The following is a 9,381-nucleotide window of genomic DNA, read 5'->3' as shown; positions in this document are numbered from 1 at the left end:
CCTTTGTTCTGTCTGTCTGCACCATTGTTAATTACTACAATATATTTGTTACTTTGACATTGTAGTATATCTTAATACTGTTAAGAAAAATTCTCACCCTCCAATCTTAGACTAAGCTATTCCTGAACTTTTATTCCTACATGTAAATTTTAGAGCAATTTTATCATATTCCCCCTACTACTACCCCTCCAAAAAAATTCCACCTGGAAATTTGTTTGGGAGTACATTCAATTTATGAATGAATTTGTAGGAAGTAGAAAACTTCAGAATGTTACATTCTCTAATCCAAATGCCTCCCATTTGATTTAATCATCGTATACACGGGTGGGCAAAAGTAGGTTTAGAGTTGTTCTTATGGGAAAATCCATGTAGGTTTTGATTACTACAATAGCTTTATCAACCCTGTGTCTTACACACTCACAACTGTAGAACTGCTTTTGCCCAGACTGCATGTCCTTTAATAGAGGTTTTAAGATTTCTCCATAGGAAATCTCCCTCCTGGTCCAGCCCAGCATCTGGAAAAGTTAAGGCCAAGATGGGGACCTAATGGATGGCCTCACAGCCCTTGCTTAAGTGTCTGACAACATCAGCTGTCCCCATCTTTGCTGGGGCACCAAAGTCAGTGTCCCTCCCCAGATGTGGTTTCTCTCATTAATGAATCACCATGTATGTTTTTGCTTATTCTTTTTGCTAGTGGACTTCTATTAGGGATGTTGTATGTTATGGTGAAAGAGAAATTCTGTGTTTTAAAAAATAGTCCCTTTAATATAAGAAAGAGGGGTAAAAGAGGTATTTTTAAATTTTTTTCTCCATAGAGAACTTGTATGTTTTTATTTCTCTCCATTCATATGCTCTGTATAGGTTTATCGCCCTTGTGAACAATTTCTTTTTTTATTATATTTTCTAGTAAGTTATGGCTAGTACAAGGCAATGCTATTAATTTTATAGTTGGCTCTTATATCTGGCAAGCTTTCTGAATCCCCTTATCAGTTCTAACAGATTGTGTGTTCATTCTGATGTTTCCTAGACAAGTGATTATATCACCTCAAACAATGGCAGTTTTAAATCTTCACTTCCAATCTGCCTGTGTTACACTTAGCAGTGATACATCAGAGAAGGCAAAGCTGTTTCTACTAAATGCACATTAGCAAATGCGTCTTGTTGACTAACATTTACTTTATGTGAATTTGGATTCCTTAAAGTTTTCTAAGTTGGCTTCAGAAAGAACAATTTTGAGTACATTTTTACAGCCCATTTAAAGAATTAGAAGTTTATCTTATTTTCCAGAATTGTATGTAGGCTCTTATTTATTCTGTAAACCAATTAGAACAAAGCTCCTTTAATTTAAAAAACTTTGCAATCTAATTTACTTATACCCCCAAGCATGTGAAAATACACACATACATACTGAGAGCTTAATTCTACAATTAGCCACAGGTAAAGTGACACAGACAGAGAGCTGTTCTCCTTCCTAGTGGACATGAATTGTTTAATTCATTTGTATTTAAAGTAGACAAACACATAAGCAAACAAATTTTTAAAAAACGAACAAATCCAGATTCTCTGTCATCTCTACCCCATAGAGACTACATATCTATCATTTATCTACAGAAATCACCAGCAATCAGACCATCATGCAAAACTCCCAGTCATTGCTATCACAAAAGAGGTATACCCTATGGGCTGTAAATGAACCCACCCAAATCAAAACACAGAATTAATTAAGAGAGGGAAACTACCAGAGAGCACAGAGTTGGCAAAGTTCAAGTTCTACTGACACTAGGGTTCACCTGTAAGAGCCAAGGAAGGAGTGGGCCTGGGCCTCAGCTGCTCAGCACTCTCCGTCTCCAGGCACACAGTCCCCCGGCTCTTTCAGGCAACTGTTGTGCACCTCAGCAGGAACTCCAACACTGTTCAAAGACATTTTTTCTAAAAGATGAAATCTATATTTCTATAATTTTATAGAAATATAAAATGAACCGTTAGCAACGACTTTTAGATTAACTCATTAATTAATCAGGCAACCAGCTAAATGTCACAACTGGTTCATATGAGGATTTCATTTATGGAGATTTGCATTCTCCACTGGATGAAACCTATTTGCATTGCTGATTGGGAGTCCACTGTGCAGCTATAGACCAGAAACACTTGCATTACAATCAGTTCTACAAGTTAACTTCTATCTCTACAAAGTTGGAAAATAGCCTAGTTAAAGATAACCAGAAGCAAAGATAACCTAAAAAGGTGGGCAAGAGAAAACATCCACTCATATTTGTTTGCCCATTTAAATTTTTTTTACATTTTTCAAAAAATAATCAAAATGGCAGAAATCCACAAAAGTAAAGAAAGTAAAAGAGCAGTTGAGTGATGGGGAAAATGGAAACGTGGTAGAGTGAGTGTGGCAACTGACTTAGGAGGGCAGGGAAAGGAAACTCAGGAGTCACAAAGGAGGATGCCAGTGAAAAACAATCCAATGTGCCCACAGAACCTTCTGGGGGGCACAGAAGTCGGAAGCACAGGATGCCCCAGAAGGCAGGGCAGACTGAAAGCAGAAGGATCAATTACATGTACATCTACAAAAGGAACGACCAGAATCCTGTATTTTCACCTCTATTCCATCCAGGAAAGTGACTATGCTTACCTCACCCCATCAAAACTACAGGTTTACTCTCTAGGAAATTGTCCCCATGGGCTTCTAGATTTAAGGACACAGGTGCAGACAGAGACCACTTGGGTTAAGGTGCAGCCTAACCAGTAGGGCTATAATAGGGGGATGAAGGAAACCTGAAACCAGGACAGGACCTTCAAGAAAAAATGACTTACTTGATATGCTTGATTCTATTGAAAGCAATTTTACATTATAATTGGGAGTTTGGAAAGAATTAGTTAAAGGCATGTATTTAGCTGTGTGGGGGAGGAATACTTTCGTCTGCCCTCAGGATTCTTCTGGCTGGTGTAATAACCAAATAGACAAGAGACAGACCAGCAAGAGAGAATAACCAAATTTAATTCATACATATGCATGGGAAGCCCACACACATGAAAGAGTCAAAGACCCTCCATGCATGAGAGGTTCAGGGATAGAAAGGAGGACATAAGACATCCTGAGCTAGGGGTGGGATAATGCCCCGTGGGGGCTTCAAAGGGTCAGTTGCAGGATGATAAGAACAGAAGCTTAGTAAGTAGTAGTCTGATACTACTACTTGTAGTAGTTTGACCTGTTCTATCCATAGGTCAAAATGTTACAGAACAAACAAGGGGGGCCTGGGACGATATACTATTATTGAAAGAAGGCCCCGGGTCTGTTATGTCTGCTGCCCGAGGAAAGACGTCTCTCAGTGCCAGAGATTCATGAAAAGGAAAGGAAATGTTTATTTAATGCTATACAAACTTCAAGTAGTGACCTAATGTCTTTATCAAAAACCCTAAAGTCCCTAAAAACACCCACAAACAGACACAGTCCTTCTTTCCTTCCCCCTTTGCCCAGTCCAGAGTACCGTCTCTCAGTAACGGAAATAGAAGTCCATGGCTCAGGCAGTCCTCTGGTTGTTCCCAGTTAGTACTCCATCTCGACTGAGAGACCTCCCTGGGTTCCTGGAACCCTCAGCTGAGTCGCCGGAATCTCTGCATTCTCTCTCTCTCAGGGCTGCGGGGAGAGTCCCCACTCTGTCCAGGCTGCGTGGTTCTCTCTCTCTCAGGGCTGCCTGCCGCATGGTTCCCCCTTTCAGGGCTGCACATGGTTCACCTTCTCAGGGCTGCGCATGGCTCTCTTCCTCAATGGCTGCCGCATCCTCCTATACTTGGGCACACTTACCCTCAATCTGCTGTCTTCTCCAGCTTTTCTGGTCGCCATCGTGGGTCTGGGCAGGTGTGACCCCATGTCCTGGAGTCAATCTTCTCCCAGCTCCCACGCAGGTGCTGTAACTCAGGGGTCCTGCCTCCTAGGTCCCATCTTGGGGGGGGAGGTCCCTTTCCATCCCCCTGGCCTTGAGTATGGCCATAGCTATTTAGCATATCTAAGTGACCAGCCAAAGGCTATAGGTATGTTAAATGACCATGCCATGGATTAGCTGCAAAGCTGCCCTGCATGCTCTTGCTCTGTGTGCCCCTTACCCCAACTCACACCTGTGGGGGAAGGGGTGAAGACACCTTAAAATCTCCTGGACACCTTGAGTTCTGGACCCCACTTCAAATGCCTATTTGGATTCCTCCCTCTTGGCTGCACCCTGTAACAAAAAGAGGTTCTCTATGATAATTTTATAATATTCAAGGCCCCTGATTCAGGTTCTTCAGGTGACTAAAGAAGGGGCAGAAGTTTCTCCTGAGTATGCCGCTAAAGTTGTCTTTAACTCAGAACAATCTGCATACCACAGAGGCACATCTTGGGGTGAAACATTCTGAACCTCCAAAGTTGAAACATATGAAACTGATAATATTCAATTGTTTTGAATCTACCAAAACTAACAATTTCAAGCATACAAAAAACTGAGGCAATTGTTAACTCCAGAAAAAACAAAGATATGTACAGGAATAAAAATTTAACCACATTAAATTGTTCAGCTCCATTATAACCAATATGTAAATAATGAAAATAATGTAAACACGAAATATTGAACTTATCACAAATTGGAATGTATATACAAATATATGTATGTAGGTAGGTATGTATGTATATGTGTGTGTGTGTGTGTGTGTGTGTGTATGGAGAGAGAGAGAGAGCAAATAGAGAAAGGGGAAGAAGGAGCTGGTGAAAGCATGCAAATCTTCAATGGCTGTTAACAGAAATCACTAGAAAATATCTAAAATTGATATAATGAAGAAAAGTGATATAAGTCTATTTAGAAAAGTAGAGGGAAGTGCCAGTGAAACAGCTAAACGTGGTTAAAAAACAGTTGCTTCTTGGAAGACCTAACTGGCTTTACTCAGTGATTCGTGGATCAGGCAGCATCCCATCTAGTAACTGGAAAGGCCCTCCGAGGGGTGGGACAAAATGGAAGGTTTTTATAGGGAGAAAGGTTTTGCAGGGAAGTTATTAGCAAAAGAAAACAAGCGATTATTTTTAGACCAGAACACCTTTTAGGGGGAAGAGAACAGCAAGGGTTTTTTCATGCAGATCACCTCTTCTTACTTTGGGGGATAGACAGGGTCCAGGTGACAATTTACCTTACTGGTGCTTGACCAGAACATTCCAGACTGGTTGATGAAGATTATATTTCTGAGAGAGGCTGAAACTGCAATTAAATCAGGCATTAAATGTACACTTGGCATCATGGGTTTTTAGCACAAGTGACATGCCTTTTGGGGCCTGTGTTTTTCTTTTTGATATCCTATAGTACTTAGGCTTTTATAATATCTGAATATGCTGTGTTAAGAAAAATGGAAAAGTATGGGGGAAAAGTGTAACACAGAAGGATAAAAGGAAAACTAGGAACTGAGGGAAATATTTATAACAGTTGTATGGTAAGATTAATTTTCTTAATATATATAAAGCTCTTTATAAATCAATGAAAAAGACTAATAAACCAATAAAAATGAACAAAGGAGCCCTGATCAGTGTGGCTCAGTTGGTTGGGTACTGTGCTGCAAAGCAAACGGTTGCAGATTTGATTCCCCATCAGGGCACATGCCTGGGTTGGGGGTTTGGTTCCTGGTCGGGGCATGTGTGAGAGGCAACTGAACCAATCAGTCAGTGTTTCTCTCTCACATTGATATCTCCCTCTCTTTCTCCCTCCCTTCCTTTCTCTCTAAAAATAAATAAATAAAATCTTCAATAAAAAGGAAAATGAATGAAGGATATGAAAAGGCAGCTCAGGTAAAAAAAGGTTCACAAATATTTGAAAATATGCTCAATTGTACTTATAGTAAAAGAAAGCCACTTAAAACAATAAAATACATTTTACATACTTATCTGATTGACACAGATTTTTTAAATTCTTAGCTAATACACAGGATTGCCAAGAACATGATGGAAAAAGAACTTAATGTATTAGGACAGCCTACTGGACAACCCCTTTGACATTTTCTCAAGTGCACAAAAACGTATGCATGAGACAGATTAGAACTGCAATGTTCATAGTTACAAGTAAGAGTAAACAGCCCAAATGACCTTCAGCTCAGGTCTGGCTAAATAAATTATGGTATTTACAAGCAGTGAGATACTAGGCAACAGTCAAAAAAAACCGAGAAAGCTCTCTCTGTATTATTATGGAAAGGTAGCTAAGATAAGGAAAAAGAAAAATGTTAACCCAAGTTTGTTATATTTTTCTGTTTGGATAAAAAGGCAAGAGGAAGAAAATATCTTTATGTTTGACTTTATGTGCAATAAAGAAACTTTTGAAAGATCCACAAAAAATTCATACAAATGGTTTCTTGTTGGCAGCAGCAGCAGTGGGAGCTGAGTGAAAATGAACAAGATTTTTCACTGTAGATTTGTTCATACCCTTGAATTTCCAACTATGTGAATGTTACCTATTCAAAAATGCAATAAAGTGTGAACAGATAGATAGATAAATAAGAATGAAGGAAATACGTAATGTGTGCTGATTTGAAAATATTTCCAAGGTATATTAAAAGTAAATGTCAAACATTCCTTAGGTCTGGTGGAAGGAACAGTCGATGGGAGGAAGTTTCCATCAGGTGGGATTGCCAAAGGCAGTCCAGGGATTCTTGGAGGAGAAGCAGGGACAGACCCTTGGGAAGAGGTGGTCTTGAGTGACCCCTGCCAGCTCCCCCCTCCTGACTGTTGGTAAGGGGGTGGGAGAAGGTGGGGAGCACAGGGGGTTGCAAATGGGCCCCTTCCTGGGCCAGAGCAATGTGGTCCCTGTGGCCCTGGGAGGGATAAGGGTTTATGACCTCCTGCTCTCCTGGCCTGACTTGTGAGATCAAAGTGAAGAAGCACAATCTACATAAAAGCGACAGCAAGGCCCAGTGCTGCCTGGTAGCTGAAGGAACTTCCAGGTCCCCTTCCTTCTGAGTCTCTGGGTGAAAACAAACCTGATGGCTCCTACCCCAGCCTGAGCAGCACCACGCATTTACTCGGGGTCTCCAGGGTGCCCTGCGTCTGGGGTCTCACCTCTGTCAGCACAGGGAACAGACTTGCCTGATCCAGGGAGCCTCAGGGGGTATCTGGTGGGGAAACATTCAATCGGGCTCACGAGTGAGGCTGGGGAATGCAGTCTGCCCAGTCAGAAAGAGCAGCGAGCCTGGTGCCCTAGCAGCCCAGCAGTGGCCCAGACACAGGGACATGCTGCCGGTGGCTGCTTGAGGCTCCCGTATAATAATAATACAAGAATAAACTCCATGTTGCGCATACTCAAAACTATACACCACTTTTGCCCCACCCTGTACAATGTGCAGCACAGATGGTCCCCACAATTTGGTGGGTGTTGGAATCACCTGGCAGCTGATAAGGCACAGAGGTCCAGGGTCCTTCGATAGCAGAGAAATTAGCCTGTGTTTTTACCAAGTTCACCAGGTCGTTCTCATAGGACCACTGTTGGACAAACAATGTTCGAAACTCTTTTCAAACATTATCCATCTTAATCCTCAACAGGTAATCCTTAAGAGGTAAATATTATGTTCCTCAATTAGAAAACAAAGGCCTAATAGGCCAGATAAGAGTGTTTGGGTTCAAATCCACCATCTTTTTGCTGGCTGTGTGACCTTGGGAAGGCACCTAACCTCTCTGAACCTGAACTTCATCATCCTATTCAAGTGGGACTTTACTGACATTCCTCCAGAGAGGAGCTGTTAACAGGGTTAAATGAAACAAGCCTGGAGAAGAGCTCAACACTCACAACAATAGGTCACAATTGTTATTCTAATCACGGGTCAAACCACTTATTGGAAACAAAACACTACATAATAAAAGTTTTCGAAAGGGCGCATCTCCATTGATTTTCACACATCAAACAACATTTGATAAATGGTGGGAGAGTATGTGGACCAATATCTTATTGATTAACCCACCAATGTTTTTATTTAATTTGAAGTTTTGAAAAGAAAGATTGCTCGTACCTCACAGCTTCACGGGTTGGCAAAATCCTTCCGCCCAGTTTTCCATAGAGCACGCAGACAATCGGGCGCTTCGCTGCGGAAAGGCCCTCCCTCCCTCACGCTCGCACTGCAGTCTTCGCTTTGTAGGACACTCATTCATTCCTCATGTGCCCTGCGCTAGGCACTAGGGATATCGTGGTGAAACAGGAAATGGCCCTAATCTCAAGGAGAGAGACAATAAGTAAACAGATTTTGCCTAATCTGGGAAATGTCAGGCTTTCCTGAGGTTTGGTGGAAACAGTTTTGTCAATGTGAGAAACGTCCAAACTTGTAAGCATGTTTATGAGCTTATTTGAGCCAAACAGATGAAAATTTCTGGGAAGCAAAACCTCAATGGATTGAGGAAATGCTCCAGAGAATGGCAGTTCTGTACTCTGCTTTATATATCACAATCAACAGGGAGGACTGAGTGGGTTACCTGAAATCCATTGGTGATAGATTAGGGAGGTGGGAGGAAGCAAAGCACTGGGATTGCGGGGTTGGGGGGGGGGGCAGGGAACTTCTGGGTTTGGATAAAAAATAGAACGGTAGACACATACTTCTTTTACACTAGTGGGTGCAGGGTAGTTAACAGTCAACAATTAACCAATAACAGTGAGGAGATTTGTGGGCTCCACTTTGGTGCACTGGTGTGGTATCTGTGCTTTGAGGGGTCCAGAAAAAGGAAATTACTTTGACATTCCAAAGGTATGTCATCTTAGATGCAAGAAGACAATAGACAGGTTTAATTAAGGCAGAGATCGACTTTTGTCAGGGAAGATTCTAGCCTACCTAGGACATGACTTCTGGCCCTAAACTGCTTTTAGTTAATAAGTTTTCATTTCAGACCATCCATTGTGGTTACTTTAGGTCTCTAGGTTAATAAAGCCACCATACAGGCCACCCTTGAGTTTGTCAAGTTTAGCATGGGGCCCCTTTTCATCCTCAGTTTCTATGGGTGGGACTGCTAGGATCCTCCAACAGTTCTTGGACGAGAGGCTGGGACAGCCCCCTTGGGAAGAGGTAATCTGGAGTGACCCTTGGCAGCTCCCTACAACAGGAGGTTGCACATGGGCCCCTTCCTGGGCCAGAGCAATTCAATCCCTGTGGCCCTGGGAGAGAAAAGTGTTTGAGACCTCTTGCTCTCCTGCCTGCCCCTTGGAAGCAAAGGTAGAGAAGTTGGACAACTTACGTAACAACTAAAGCAAGGCCCTGTGCCGTCTTGCAGCTGAAGAAATCCCAGGTCCCCGTCCTCCTGAGTCTTTAGGTGAACCAAATCTGACGGAATAACTTGTTCCCATAGCAAGCACAGTTAGTTGGGCCAGATGTGCAAGTCACAGGGAGGGG

The sequence above is a fragment of the Phyllostomus discolor genome, chromosome 7 (assembly GCF_004126475.2).
Source record: "Phyllostomus discolor isolate MPI-MPIP mPhyDis1 chromosome 7, mPhyDis1.pri.v3, whole genome shotgun sequence".
In the NCBI taxonomy this organism is placed as follows: Eukaryota; Metazoa; Chordata; class Mammalia; order Chiroptera; family Phyllostomidae; genus Phyllostomus; species Phyllostomus discolor.
The sequence above is the reverse complement of the archived record's forward strand: the minus strand, read 5'-3'. Positions refer to the sequence as shown.